Here is a 16,599-nt window from a genome sequence, read left to right as displayed (position 1 = left end):
GAGGCCAGAGGTTGAAGGTGGGATGTCTTCTTCAATCACTTATCTCCCCCTATTCGCTGAGACACTCAAGCTTGTTACTTCAGCTAAAATGTCCCCCTGGAATCAGCACATTGCTACACCCCAGCACTGAGATTATGGGTGTGCACCCCACAGATAGCAAGAGCATGGATGCTGGAGATATGAACTCAGGGCATCGTGCCTTCTCAGCATGTGCTTTACTGACAGAGCCATCTCCCAGGCCCACCCATGGAGAATTCCTGTGCCAAAGTTTTATTGTATGTGTCTGAAACAAGATGAAAGTAAGTGAGACTAGGACTGTGAAGACACTTTCCACAAGTGCTAGATTGTTCAGTGAGCCCCTTAATGGTAAATATAGGCTCTCTCCATGCCTCACCAGAACTCATGAAGTCTATATGCCTTTCAGAAGAAACTCTTCATTGATCAAATCAAGTGTGAGAACAAATTTTTCGTCAAAGACCTGCTCAGTGCCTTGATTCCCTTGGGAATTTTTAGTGACATAAATGGCTCATATTATTTTACGTGAGAGACAAATCAAAGCTTTTCCATGAGGTTCCTGAGCTGCAGCAGTTTAACCCTTTCTTCAGCTGAGCAAGTGGAAGCTGCTCCACTGCATGGGGAACAGTTCCCACATTAGTCACTGTGGAGAGGAAAATAAAAGTTCGTATAAAAGAGGCCACCAAGGGTTAATATGAGCACAATTGCTTTCAGGCCGAGACAACTTTGTACCTGTTTATTATTGTCAGCATCTCGTTACAGTGTGCTTTCGGAATCACTAAAAGCATCCTTCTGTTGGGAGGACCTGTGGTACTGGAAGTTAGAGCCACAGCACATGGAAGGAGGCAGAACTAATGGTGGCAGATGAGATTACATCTGCTGTGCTTACTAACCTATTTCTTGGGGGCAAGTTCTAAATTGTAAAATACATGGGAAATATCGGTGCTTTTATTTTAGATCTTTCTTCACGTGAGAGATAATATTTTTTTCTTCAGAGGGGAAAACCAGACATGTGTAGCAAACGTATTTTTGCTGAAGAAGGACCATTTTCACAAGTTTCCTTACTCTCGACTTTTCAACACTTCTGGAATGCTCCAGCTGCCCACAGTGGTCATGTGAGGTTTGACTAATTTTACTTGCTAGTAGTTTTAATAGTTAACAAAAGGATAATGTGTTAAAACTAGTTGCACATTTCCTGACCTCTAGGAGTATTCCGAATAAAACACACATATCTGGACACTCAAAGCTAATATCCACAAGTGAGAAAGCATTCAACATTTGTCTTTCTGGGTCTAGGTTTGTTTACTTAGGATGACTGTGTTGTGGGTTGGGATTGAAGGGAGGGGAGACAGAATGCAATGGTACGATGAAAGCTTAAAAGGCAATGGTAGAACAGGAATGGTTAAATTGGGGTGGGGGATGGGATGACAAGGCAAAGGAGGGACTCTAGAGAGGGATAAAGCCATATGTAAATCTATGTGCACACACATACAAAAAGTTAAAAATGGTGTCACTCTATAACAGGATAACAATGCCCTACTCTACACCACAGGCTAACAAGTAAAAAGTCCAGTGCTAGGAATGAATTACTTCTTTTGGAGTTGTTGGCCAATGAGATTCCATAGACCCTCCAATATTTCAGGCTTTGGACAGTGCTATTGGTTACTCTCCAAAAGCTGACAGTAGGACCCTATTGATGAAGACCCCACATGCATGACTCATAGAACATGGATATATCAAGCTGGTACTGACCTAGAAGCTTCATCCCTAGTGGCTAGATTTCATGGTGCTGGAAGGTGCCGGGCATGCTGAATAAGAAGACAAGTAACTATCACTGACCCAGCTATGAATTCAACAAGTTGTAATAAGAATTGACCTGGCAAGACTTGGCCACTGATGCGATAGTGCTACAAAATGGGAGTAGCCAACCACTTCGCCATTGGATTCAAGTTCAACTCTTGACTTTTCCTTATACCTATAGATGAACGCACCTCTCAAGCCTCATCAGAGAACCTTCTACTGCACCAGATAGTAATTAACAGAGACTTACTACCAGTAAAGGTACAACAAAAACACTGCAGATACTAAGCCTTAAATGGGATTTTTAAAATCCCACTTCATCCTTCCAAGACTCAGGGAGCATTGAGGAAGAGGGGCAGAAGTGTGTAGGGGCCAGACACAGAGGATGACTAGAAGAAAACATTGTCTTCTGAGCACAGCAGGGCAGTACAGTGTACTTGCAGTGATTGTCATGGGCATAAGACCTGTGCAAGCTCAGTACAGACCAAATCTTAACCTGGAGAGGGGAGGAGGGCATGGAGTCTTACCTGTAGCTGAGGAGGCAAAAGATAGCGGCTAGCAGAGAAACAGTCAGTTTTCAAGAGTATAGCCGCTGGTAAATCAGCCATGCTCTAGTGGAAGGCCACACACCTAAGAAGATATGTGCAGCACAAACTGGACTTGGTGGGTTTAATTAAACAAACAAAGGACACAGAGTTGAGTGAGGAGGTGAGGGGGATAGACCTGGGAGGTGATGGAAGAGGGGGTGCATATGGTCAAAATACATTGTAAGAAATTCTCCAAGAACTAATTAAAAAAATAACTCTAGCAATGCACTAATTTGCTCTCAACCTCTTCTCTGTGCTACATCACTCATTCCTATCTAGTTACGGCATAAGCGTGGTAGTTGCTATTAAAGTAGATAGTACTATTACACTATTAAGTGTCTACTGCTTACTGTTGGGTTCAGAGAAACTCTTATCAGCTTTAGGGGTTGGAGCTGGTAAATTTTAACAATCTGCCCTGAGGGTTGGGAGTGAAAGTGTTTGCCAAAGTCCAAGGTGTAAATGTTAGTCCTATATAAGTGTATCTCCAAATCTTCTGTGCAGAAGGCGGATGGATGGAGGGATGTGTGTGTGTGGCTAGGTCATGTCAGCCAGCTGTGTTAGCACCGTACGTCCTGTCTACATTAAGGGATTATGATTTTATGATCATTTAACAGACTGAAAAAGAAGAACCCTGTGACTTTTTGAAATGTATTTTACCTAAAAGCTATGAAAATAGCTGTCTTGGAGACTAGACTAGATACATTGCCCACAGGAAGGTACCAATATGTCCCGGCTGTATCTAAGTACTGCAAGAAGTAAGTGCTGGTGCACTTCTTCTTCCCAAAGCTCACCTTTGCAGGCAGAACGGGGCCCCAGTGAGATGGTTAAATACCAAGTGTAAGGACCTGAGTTCGATCCCCAAACCTACATGGTAGAAGGAAAGAAATGACTCCTAAGAGCTGTCTATGACCTCAGTATGCCTAGAGCATATGCATATGCACACACACACACACACATGCACACACAAACTAAATGTAAAAGAAATTAAACATGATATTCTAGAAAAAACTCTATGCAAAAAAATTATAATAGTGAATAGTTATTATAGTTTTATTGGGCTTTGATGACTAAAACTTGTGTATAGATGAATATAAAATGTGATATTTGATGTATGGATTATGAAGTAATCCCACTATCAAATCTCTCTCTCTTTCTCTCTCTCTCTCTCTCTCTCTCTCTCTCTCTCTCTCTCTGTGTGTGTGTGTGTGTGTGTGTGTGTGTGTGTGTGTGTGTATTGAGAATACTTGAGATCCCTCTTAACAAATTTCATGTACCTGATAAATTATACCCAGCACGCAGGGATAATATATCAGATCTCTAGTAGTTATTTGCTTCACAGCTGAAGGTCTGTACCCCGACATCTCCCCTACCTTTAGCCCCCAACTCCTCAGCCCCTCTAACCACTGTCCCACTCTTCTGCTCTGAATCTGAGGGTGTTTATTTTATTTTATTTTTTTAGACATTCCACACGTAACAGAGATCATGCGATGTTAGTCTTTCTGTGTCTGCCTTGTCTTACTTAGCATAATACCCATTAGGCTCATCCCTGCTGTTGTCAATGGCAGCCTAGCCTTCCTTTTTAATGCTGAGTATCGACAGTGGTAAATTATAATAGTCAATCTCTATAATGTTTAATTAAAAATCCAATTGGCATTAAAGTTTCTGTAGAAGAAGGGCACTTTGAGGACTCACTCATAGGGTTAGTAACAGTAATGGCCAGTGAAATCTCTTGATCTTTTATAAAGAAAAAAAAGGAGAAGGGGCCCATCTCTCAGAGCTGCCCCTGCCTCTGTGATGCTCTACACACAGCTATGTGGAGATGGGCTTATCATCTGCAGCTGTTTAGGAAGAACGCCTGCAATGCCAGCAGCCCCGTTAGAACAGGATGGGGTTTACAAGTTCCAGGAAGCCAAATGTGCGATCACGTGGACCAGAGTCTGTTAAGTATCATGTTGCTCTCCCCCCCCCCTTTCTTTCCATCTTAGATCACACCTCAAATATGAACGCCACTCAGGGGTTCCCCCCAGGTCATCCTGGTCCCCCTGCAATGCAGCTGTGCAGGGACTTGACCTTGAAGGACAGATGACATCAGGAGGAATTGTTTCAGCCTTGTTCTAGCCATGGATAAGTTTGTGATATTTCTGTCTGCGGATAGCAAAGGGCTTTCACTGTGAACTGCTTTCTGATACGTACACACAGCCCCAGCCCTACTTTTGGGGATCTGTGAAGACTTAGATAAAAATTGATGAGAATAGATAGCCAGAGAAATAGATTTTTAAAAACCTTCATGTCTTCTTCTGTTAAGGAAAAAAAAAAAGATTAATGTTTATTTCTTCAGTTTAATTTTCCATTACTCTAATACATATTATGTGCTTCATTTCCTTAAAAGAGGGACTTTGAATAAAAGGTTGATTATAAAATGTTTTTAGTTGAATTTGGCATTCCTTCTGAATTGAATAATATGATTTTTATTTTTGCTAGCATAAGCCTTCCTTTGGTAAAGTTTAATGTCACCAAGACATGGTACGCTTTCATGAGTCCCTTCCAGTTCTTTCCTCCTTCGGCCAGAATGCTTTCGCAGACCCTCTCTGGCATTACCCAGATTCTTTGAAGCACTATCTGATTTCAGTGCTGAGGCTTAGCCACTTCTTTGGGGAATTTTAAATAACTCCAACAGCCTTTCAGTTCAGCCCCTCGTTCCCTTGTCTGTCCACTCAGGGCCTCTTGACCCATCACAGGTCTGGAAAGCACAAGGCAAAGTTCTGAAATGTAGTGGCTAATTTAATTACACAGAGGATATATGCTTGAATGAAAAAGAAAAGGAAACCACAGCTAACATTGCTCGTGCCTCGGGTACATTCTTTACTTTGTTGCCACAATCATCTGGAGGAGGTCATATTCTAACGGGCACCCTCTTTTCCAGGTGAGGAAGCTGAGGAGCAAGGGACCCCATGGACATTTTGCAATAACACGGGACCAGTCTTTGCAGATTCAAACTCAGGTACGCCGGCAGCAGAGCCCAGGTTTTTATCCACTGCGCCATATTTCACAGAGCAGTCTCAGATTTCATCTTGACAACTATATTCAAGTCAGGATGTGTGGGCAAAGAACACTAGGCTGAGGGCCGTAAGAAGTGCTCCAAGCTTGTTCTTTCCCTAGTTAATTGTGCAGACAGAGGATATCTGGACTTCTATTAAAAAAAAAAAAAGGCAAACCTGCATCCTGTTGAAAAGGTTTGCATCTTGTCTATTTTATACGATTGCCACAAATCTAGGGGGAGGGCCTCTCATACAGCGCTGTTTGGATCAATACTGGCCATGGGTTTGAGGGGTCAGACATTGAGGTGGATGTAGGGCTCCATGCAGGCCTTCCTGAACTGTGAGTCGGGGTCACTGACCCCCGCTCGGTCCTCCTTTCCTCACCTGCAAAATGCTGACTGCAAGAAGTGACACCTCAGAGGGCCGTGGCTGAAGGAAAAGCAGAGCACTAAAACCATGTGCTCTCTACTCCACCTACTGAGACACTGCTCTCCTCACTTCCACTCCACAGACAAGGCAACTGAGGGCCGGTGCAGTCGCGTGACGTGCCCAGGGGCAATTGTTTTACTCGTGGCACAGTCTGGGTTTTAACCCAGGTGGATAGTATGGCATCAACAGCATTTTTCTTTCCGGCCTGAGAAGACACTCCACATAGTTTCTAGCACTTGAGCATGGTCTCCATCCCAGAGGTACTTCCCGCCTTCCCACGGTTTAGCAGCTACAGGATTAAGCTGGTACCTGCAGGAGATTCCTCCCCTGCCTTCCTAGACCCACAGTCTGTGATTGGATGGACCCGGCTTCCGGCTTCCAGTCTCCTCATTCTTGGCTCTGCTCCCATCGCCGAGCTTCGGTTCCCTTTCCTGAAAACCAAACGAGGGATGCACGTAGGAATTCCAAGGCTTCCAGGCTTAAGAGCTGTTCTGTCCCCAGCCCTATGTCTTGTCTCATTAGCCCTCATAGGTAAGCTTGGTTTACCAAAAAGTTGACTTTTGACTTAGCGTAAGACAGTGAGAACCAAATTGAGCCAAGCTACTGTTAGTACGAATGGCCTCTGTACACGCTGAAACTCACTTGTGCCAAGTGACATATGGAGGAACATAGACGCGAGAAGAGTGGGGTCCTGCTTTCAGTATATGCCAAGAGTCGATTTATTTTCATTAAAGACTTCAGAGCTCTCTGGCATTTGAACTATGAGGAGCTCTCTCAAAAGGAATACAAACCTACCGGATTTTTGAAATTTTAGAATAATGGGTTTTTGTTGTTGTTGTTGCTGCTGCTGCTGTTTTGTTTTGTTATTGACATTAGGTTCTCACTTCACAGCCAGGTGGATCTCAGACTTGGGATCCCCCTGCCTCAGCCTACGGAGTGCTGGAATTTCAGACATGTGCCAGCCTAGAAAACTTGGACCTACGAACTTTGATACTTACCTCTTTCCTAAAAGCTCCTAAGGGTCCCTCATAACTTCCTCATCAGCTGTAATAGCCATACGGCACTCATCTGTCTGGGCCCTCTTGGCTAAGAACATTTACCACAGAAGTTGCCAGTTGGCCTCCTCATGCACCCTCTTTGGCGTCAACTCTTCCTTTTTGGATTTTGACATCGTACAGGGCTGAGTAAGAGCGCCTGGGAAGTGCTCTGTTCCGCCGTGAGCCAGAGTCCTCACAGTTCAGCCCCGGTGTCTCTCGAGCAGAGCCACAACCCCATATGATCTCTGTTATCTACGCCTACAACCAGCCAGGGTCAAAGCCCAGGCTCTCCTTCGGGATCTTCATGATTTATTACTAATGGAAGCTCTGCCCTTAACTCACTGTTAGTGGGTCCTTTTGGCAGGGAAAATCTCAATCTCGTGTAGACGGGCAGAGCGCCATTACCATGGTAAGATCCTTTACGTGGCTAAAGATCCCCACCTAGACTGCAGCTCTCTGGATGTAGACCCTAGCTTTTGTCTTGTGATGCTTCTTGGAGGTGGCCAAATAGCATTTATGAATCAGTAAATGTACCATGTTACACACACGGCAAAATATGGCAATTGTTTCCTTTGCCATTGAGAATGTAAGAAAGCGTCCGATAATACCACTTGATTTGCACTTGCAGGTGAGAACTCCAAATCTTTCATTATGACACTAAATCTGATTTTTGTTTGTGACTAGCATGAATGCTGACCTCTGCCCTTTGAATGATCTTTCCGTCTCCCAGAAAGTTCATGAAAAGGTCATGGAGCTGCCGACTTCCTCTCTGTGTGCATGGACGTGTCTTTGCTATTGATCTGGGAAAAGACCATTCAGTTACTTTGCTTGTTTTATTTTTCAATGGAAACCTGATCTGTAATTACAGAATTTTCTATCCAAATTCACACCTGAGAAAGTACAAAAGTCTGACCTTATTTCATGTATGTTATTTAATCCTGGACACAGCTCCCAATTAAATACATTTCTTGAACCCTTCACAAAGAAAAATATGGCACTTTCTGGTCACAAGTTCAAAGCAGGAGAGAAGGAAAAATGGCCTAATAGCTGGAAATAAAAACATCAGTGAATTTTTCTTATGGATTTCGTCATGTCAAATTCATATCATGAGTGACTCCCAAGTTTTCCCTTTAGATCATCTTGGCATGATCGAGGAGCAAAAATAAAAATGATTTCTAGTATATTCTTGAGGTGATTCCTTCTTTTGATGCCTCCTGTCACTGTAAAAGGGGTTATGAATCTCCAGAAACCCGTTCTGCTGTCAGCAGCATTGGCCCGGGTTTTCAAATCAGACTGCTGTAACTGGTCCGGCTCGAAGGCTTTAAATCTCCACTAGAAAAACTATTGCCATTTACAAAGCATGGGGATTGTACAGAAATGGTGAAAAATGCGCTGGCGTCATACTTAGAATGATTGTGTGGGGAAGGCGTAACAATACCTCTCAAGACGGTAAGCAATACGTATATTCATATCGAGCACTATTTATCTTGTGGATATACAGCACCGGAAGTTCTCGGCTGTTGGCTGTTAGGCTCATGGCACTGAGGAGGAAAGATCCCTAGCTTTGTCACTGCTGTATATCACCGCAGTTGTGCCCTTTGATTACACTGGGGCGCCACCAGTCATTAATAACGGTGAAAGCTTTTTGTCTGGCAAGTGCATTGCTGTACGGTTCCCCCCCCCCCACCCTTTTTTTTAACACCTAGGCATCTTGACGGGGTAGCAGAGGTAAATTAAGAGGAAGCTTGTTTACTTTACAGCCATGCTTGTGAAAATAGAGGTGGCCTTTCCAGAACCATTGAAGAAAATGGATTTCCTTTGCCCTTGTCTTATAAGCCTGAAACATTTCCATATTTTGTCTTTGCTCAAGGGAGTCCTGTCATAAGTCTTGCTCAAACAATCAGAGTACAGTATTACTATGCTTTCAATTCTGTCACTGTCACACTTCTTTGGCTACCGGAGAGTTACAAAGAAGTCAGAACACACAAGGACAATTATTACGTAGACTTGGAAACCCAGGTATGGCCAAGGCTGAAGGTGTCTTGAGAGCAGAAGGTGAAAGAGAGGACAGTGCGTCCCTGCGAAGAGAAACAACAAGGCCAAATGCCATGCTTCTTGGTGTATTGCAAATGTGCTGTCTTAGTCACTTTTCTATTGCAGTGACAAAACACTATGGCCAAGGCAAACACATATATATAAATCAAGATTATGGCAGAGCAAAGGCATGGTGGCAAAAACAGCTGAGGGCTTACATATTGATTTATAAGCAGGAAGCAGAGAGAAAGATTCAACTGAAAATGGTGGGAGTCTTTTGAAACCCCAAAGCCTGTCTCTAGTGTCACTCATCCTCTAACATAGCCACACCTCCTCATCCTCCACAAACAGTTCCACCAACTGGGGACCAGGCATTCAAATATAGGAACCAGTGGGAGCCGTTCTCATTCAAAGCAGTGAAGCACTTTCCCATCAAGGCATCCTGAAGTTGACCCAATGCTGGGGGCTTCACTTACACTTAATGAACTCAGAATTGGGTTCACAAATATGTAGCTCTTTAAACAGTGGGTTGTAATGACCACATGCTGTCCATTTTACCTTTCATTTCCATTGCATCTAGACTCTGGTAGCCATCATCATCTCTTGCCGAGGCTCCTACCAGAGCTCCTGGAACTGTTTATTGACCCCACTGCAGCTTCCTCTATGTACTTCAGAATCATTCCAAATAGATTTCCACAGCCCTTGAGCTGTGCACACATACATGATTATAATCTGGGAGGAACTGAGGTAAGGAAAAGGATCTTATCACGATATAGTGAATGAAAAATTAAGAAATAAAAAAAAATAATAATAAGAGAATCAGTCTATTTAAACAAAAGCACTGAGATATTTAGAATCTGAAAAGTACATGGCTGGAACAAAAAGCAAAACAAAAACAAAAAACCTTGTAATTGACATGGAAATTGCTACCACTGAGTGAAAACTCTTAATCGGGTTTTGAAACTACTGCCAAAGTAGTCATCTTGAAATGCAAGTTGAGACTCCAGTCTGCTCTCTACGAAATCCTTCGACAGAATTCTGACTGCAGGCTCCGAGGCCTCCTTTCCCAGCCCACCTTTTCCTACAGTCTGTCCCTTCCGAAGAGTGGAAGGCTCCAGTCTTGCTCTTGGCCCCACCCTGTTCTCAACCCTCCTGTAGCTCCTTATTCATACTGTGGAGGCTCCTCTACATTGCTGCTTTAAACAACAGGGGTAAGTTTAATGTCAAAGATGCTAGGTTTAGAAGCTGGGAGAACTAGGCAGTAAACTGGCAGTGTCTTAGGAAGAGCCACATTAGTTTTCTGAGGCTGGAGGTCATGCCCACACTCTTCCCCTTTCTGGAGAAAGGCATTGTGTGCAAATCTCACTTGACACCAGTTTTGGGTCAATAACTGATGCTAGGTGTGTTGGTCGTTGCTGGGGGAGGAGAAGGAAGAGGAGGCAGAATGGTAGCAGTGTGGCCAGATATTGCAATGATGGAAAAGGAATCTACTTGGCAAAGGTCACTGTCCCATCCCACCTGAGATGGCACTCGGTCACTTTTTGCCCCAAGAGGAACAGCTACTAGATACTGGAAATCAGTTTCTGTCAAATGTAGGATCACATCTGGTTGTATTAAGCATTCACTTTCTGACTCCAACACTCTACCTTGCACTTGATCAAGATGACATAGTCTCCAAGTACATAATCTTTAAAAGCGTTAGAAATATTTAAACTAAACCAGAAGAGTGGCTACTGTTTTACTTACAGTATTGGTATTAACAATCTTGGGACTGACTGAGAAACCATAGTAATAACTATTGTGTACTTACTGTATACAAGGAAGGAAATGTGCCAAGAGCATCTAGCAGGAATCATACACTTATACCCACAATAAGGCAAGGCAGGGTAGCACAATGTGAGAAAATGGACCCTAGACATGTTATGCTGATAAACGTTCAGTACCTGGTTGTATAGATGCAATGGCAGATGTACCTATTTGTACCTCATACCTATTTCCATGCTGTAAATGCTCTTACGATTGCGTCTTTCAAACTGTAGTAATATCATTTCAAGAAATATTGTCACTGAATGAGAGCTGGAAAAAGACACGAGCAACAGACTCCCTAACTAACCCTACAGATAGTCTGTCTAACTTTAAGGCTCAAGGTTGATAGGTGCCAACACACAGAACACACCTCGTCCCTCCATCTGTTCTGGTCAGCATCTTTATACATGATGGTAGTACTGTCTACTTCATAGAAGGTTCCTTAGGACAAGCAATGTAAAGTGTTTGGAATGAGTCTCCAGTGTAGATCCTCAAGTGTGTACATATGGTTACAATTAAACACAATTAAACACAAAGATGGCTTTCAAGTGAGAGGGTTCTACAACTGAAGAATGAGACAGAATTCATCTGTAGAGTGAGAGGATACATAGCCATCCTAAGAGTCTAAGGGTGGAGAGCAACGCTGGACAAGTGAGGAACAAGTCTCCTGAAAGGCCACACAGTTAGGTCTGGGAGCATGAACGTGATGCACTTAGGAAGTAGGATGGGCTGTGTTAAGGTCTTGAATGCCAGATCAGCAGGAGGACTTTAGGGGGCAGCGAGTGACCAATGACTTGGAGGCAGGAAAACATCTTGATGTCCAGCATACCCAATAAAGGTTCTTGAAAGGAAGAGTGACTGTTCTAGTTTTCTTTTGCCGTGATAATCACCATGACCCAAAGTGACTTTGGAAGGAAAGGGCTTACTTTTTCTTATGGGTTACAGTCTATCATCAAGGGAGCCAAAGCGAGCACCCAAGCAAGAACTTGAAAACGTCAGAAACCAATGGAGGAGTGCTGACCCCTGTCTTCCTCTCCCCTGCCTTGCTCAGCTGGCTTCTTAATACGACCCAGACCTACCCACCTGCTTAGGGGCATGCTGCCTGCCGTGGAATGGGCCCTCTCACATCGATTACCACTCAAGAAAATGCCACACAGACAAGCCACAGGCCAATCTAATGGAGGCAGTTCTTCACTTGAGGATCCATCTACAGAGGTGTGTCAGGTTGACAAGCAAGATTAGCCATCACAATGACAGAGATGTCCAAGTGATACACAGTGACCGCTTCAAGTCATTGCTTGGAAATCTGTAACTATCATAGCATGAAAGAAAAAAAAAGATATTAGCAGGCTCCATCCAAAAATAGTGCTGAACTGAGGAACACCGAAACAGACCAGTGTTCATACATAGCTCAGTGCTCCACCTGGAAGTACAGCCAAGCCAATAAACATTTCAATAGATGCATCTTCCTTATGCATGCCATAGAAATTTCACATGAAGTCCTTTTACAGAGATGGATGACCTTGCTGAGAGGGACTGCAGTTCACGGACTTACCAACACAAAATAAACGTCTGCCTTGCAGGACTGACTCACAAATACAACTTCCTCAAATATTGCCGTGTGACTCTGAGCAGAGCTGATTGAGGGAAAAATTGTCCCATTCACACTGCTTTCCAGAATGCTGCCTCTTTAGAAAACACTTTATTTCAGAATGGCTCATTTGCCCTGCATCTAATTTCTATTATTCCAGGCTTTGTTTATGAACAATATTCAAGGAGCCAAGTTTTAACAGTTTACAACTGTCTCCAAATCACATCGATTTTATGATAGCCTTAACATTTACACAATGCCTGTAGATTCTAATTGTGTCCTATGGAACATAAGCTCCCTGCTTCCTCACAGTCACCCCATGAGATGGGCCTTACAGGTGTCAGAGTTGGGTGGGACAAAGGTAAAGACTTTCAATCATTACATAATTCATCATTATTCTGTTTGCTAAGTGTTTGTTACATGGAGCCTTGGCAGAAAACATGGATGAATAAGAGAAGGGGTTACTGTTCTCAAGGAACTAGTGTTCTCAGCAAGACACAGACAACGAGAAAATAAATTATCCTTTAATGGTTGTGATATGAGCTCAACTGCCCATAAGCAGGGTCTGTGATGGTCCCAGATGCAAAAAGATCATATTGATAACAATGTTAAGAGATAATGTTTGAACTCAGACATGGACAGTAGGGTTGGACACAGTCACTGAGACCTTGGGTGGATCATTTTTAGCCATCTAGACTTTCAGATCCAAAGGCCAACAGAGAGCTTGGCAAGATTAAGGAAACAGTAGTGGCCAGGGAGAAATGAGAAAGGAAAAGAATAATAAAGATGAAGTCAGAGACATAGGCAAGGGCCAAGAACTGAGGGCTTCAGCTTTCAACTTGAGCCACTGCAGTAGATGATAGGCATGCCAATGGGGCACAAACAGTCTCCATGACTATAAGCCATGAGGTCACTCCACCAACAAGAGCCCAGAAAAAGGAAAAGATAGCTTGTTCAAGATTATCTGTAGGGTTGGTGGCAAAATTCGCTGGAATTCGAGATCCCTGTTTCAAGGTTGTGCTCTTAACACTTTGCAGTAAGAAAATGTCTAAGGGGCTTTAATGCTGGCTCAGAAGCAGAGGGAAAGTTTATTATCCTGGTCTTCAGGAAAAATATCGAAAAGAACTTTTTTTAAATTTTTTTATTTATTTATTTATTTATTTATTTTTATTTTTGAAAAGAGCTTTTTTTGAGGTGTACTATGTGTGTAAGTGTGAGCCTGTGGGTAGTCGTGGCCCTAGAGTCTGTGGGTCATGGGTATTTTGTTGTCAACTTCATTCCCATTCCTTTCTTTCTCCTCCCCATGGATCCCTTGTTTATTCAAGACAGCATTGTGTTTTCCAATGTCCTTTGCAATTAAGAGAAACTCGTTTTGACAAAGTAGGGTTTTGTTTTGTTTTGTTTTAGGTTTGACTGGGGATATATGGAAATTTTCACTTTCCCAGTGAAGGCCTCACTTTGTCCTAGATGGTGGATGCTGTCGCCTGCACACGAATCCATGCAGGAGCATGAGAGCCACGTGTGAGGATGGCAGAATAAGAAGCCAGGAAACCTGGTCTTTGATGGCTAAGAACCGTTGCACTGCTCTGCACATGTTGTTCTCGATCCTCATGACCGGTGAGGACATGGTGCTTATATGTCTGTGATACATCATGGGGCTTTACCAGCAGCTGAAAAAGAGCTGAACTAATCTACTAGGGTCTAGAGGAGAGAGAAGTTAATACAGTGCTGCTATACAATGGGTGGAGCATGTGAAAATAGGAGATGCACCAGAGTCGAAGCAAGAGCTGTGAATTTTCCTAAGCTCCCTCTCTTTGTGTGTGTGTGTGTCTTTGTGTGTGTGTGTGTGTGTGTGTATGTGTGTGAGTGTGTATAAGTGTATGTGTATTGTGTGTGAGTGTTTGAGTGTGTATTGTGTGTGAGTGCGGTGTGCGTGCGTGTGTGTGTGTGTGTGTGTGTGTGTGTGTGTGTTTGAAGGTGCGATTGCCAGAGTGTGTGCAGGCAGAGGTCAGAGGTTCATCTTGGGTGTGATTCTCTACCCTCCTCCATCTTTTTAGATGGGGTCTCTCACCAATTCAGGAGCTTGCTGTCTTGATTAGACTGACTGCCTGATGAACTATGTGGTCTGCTTGTCTCTGCTCTTACCTTCTTAGGGCTGGGGCTACATATATTTATGTAGACATGCCTGGCTCATGTGGACAGTGGGCATCTGAACTCAGGCCCCCATGCTTGCATAGCTAGCAAGCTTTTTACCCACTGACTCATCTCCCAAGTGGAGAAAAAAATATGAGGTATTTTTCTAAGTAAAGCTTTGTAGCATTTTATTAAAGAGAATTAATCCACCGGCCCTTTCCATTAAAAGTTTCCAGCCATTTTTCCAGTGATTTCTTCATTTTGGCTATGCCTCTCCTTGGAATATACTCAAAAGAGGCTCCACCAAACAACAAGGACATTTGCTCAACTATGTTCATAGCAGCCTTATTTGTAATAGCCAGAATCTGGAAACAACCTAGATGTCCCTCAACTGAAGAATGGATAAAGAAACTGTGGTACATTTACCCTATGGGATACTACTCAGCTATTAAAAACAAGGAAACCTTGAAATTTGCAGGCAAATGGACGGAACTAGAAATGATCATCCTGAATGAGTTAACCCAGACCCAGAAAGACATACATGGTATATACTCACGTATAATTGGATACTAGCCCAACATGGATGTCCTCTCAGAGTCTTCACTCAGTGGGGGATTGGGACAGATGCTGCGACTTGCTATTGAGACTCCTGTTGAGAGTGGTATGGGAGAATGGGGAGATAGAAGGATCTACAAGAAAACCGCCAAGGCTGGTGGATCTGAACCCAGCGGGGTGTGCACAAACTGCTGTACCAACCAACCAAGAACAATGCATGCAGTAAACCTAGACCCCCTGTTCAGATCTAGCTAATGGGATAGCACATTCTCCAAGGTTGTGGGGAGAGCAGGGGACTGACTCTGACATGAACTCTGGTGCCCTCTACTTGACCACTTCTCCTTGGTAGGGAGGCCTGGTGGCACTCAGAGGAAGGGGAAGCAGGCTACCTGGATGAGACCTGATAGGGGGTGATCATATGTTGGGGGAGGAGGCCCCCTTCTGTCACAGGTCTAGGGGATGGGAATAGGGTGAAAAAGGGAAGGAGGGAAAGAGAAGATACAAGTGAGAGGATAACGCTCTGGATGTAATCTGGATAAATTTTTTTTTTTAAAAGTTTCCAGCCATGTAGGTAGGCCCATGAATGGAGAACCAGAGTATGGACATTTGAGCCACACCAGGAGAGGGCTCCCCAGGAGGCTATACAAATAAACTGCCATTAGTCAGTTACATGCTAACTTAGAGAGTCCAGGCAAACCCCCCTTGGAAGAGGCCCTCTGAGGATTCACCTTTAGTCAGCTCAAGGAGTTCTGGATCCCTTTGGGGGGATTTACATCATAGCACCCTCCCTTTCAGTGGTTCTCAACCTTCCTAACACTGTGACCCTTTGAACAGTTTTTCATGTTGTGGTGACCCAGAACCATAAAATTATTTTGTTCCTGTTTCATAACTGTAATTTTGCTACTGTTATGAATCACAGTGTAACTAACTGATATACAGGGTATCTGATGTGTGACCCCCAAAGGGGTCATGACCCACAGGTTGAAAAACACCGCCCTGGATGTTGCTAGGTTTCTAATGGCTAAATCCCCACTAGGATTGTCTCCATATGATGAAAGGGAATATGTGTGAGAGCTTTCTGTATCTCTTCTTTGCATTGTCTGCCTTCTCTGAAGGCTTTAATAGCTATTTAAAGGTACTATTTAGGAAAAGGAACAAAGATCATAGTTCTACTAGCTCTGTTTTCCCACACGGGCATTGCTCTTAGATATGAATCTTCTATCTCTCTCTCTCTCTCTCTCTCTCTCTCTCTCTCTCTCTCTCTCTCTCTCTCACACACACACACACACACACACACACACACACACACACACACACACGACTAATTTCAAGCCCCAGTACAGCATGAAGCACAGTGCATTGACTCATGGACTTGAGAGAAATCGTTGCATCCACAGAAAAGGCTAAATAGCAGGTCACCGAACAGGCTGAAAGAACGAGGACAGCCTTGGGATCTCCATCTTCAAAATGCCCCAAATACAGGACCACCGAATACTTTCCATGAGAGACTAAGAGGCCCAGGCGGGCAGTGTCCAGACAATAAGTTGTCACATTGGAAAGGTCTTTTCAGTCCC

Source organism: Acomys russatus, chromosome 24 (assembly GCF_903995435.1).
Source record: "Acomys russatus chromosome 24, mAcoRus1.1, whole genome shotgun sequence".
NCBI lineage: Eukaryota > Metazoa > Chordata > Mammalia > Rodentia > Muridae > Acomys > Acomys russatus.
This window is presented reverse-complemented; position numbering follows the sequence as displayed.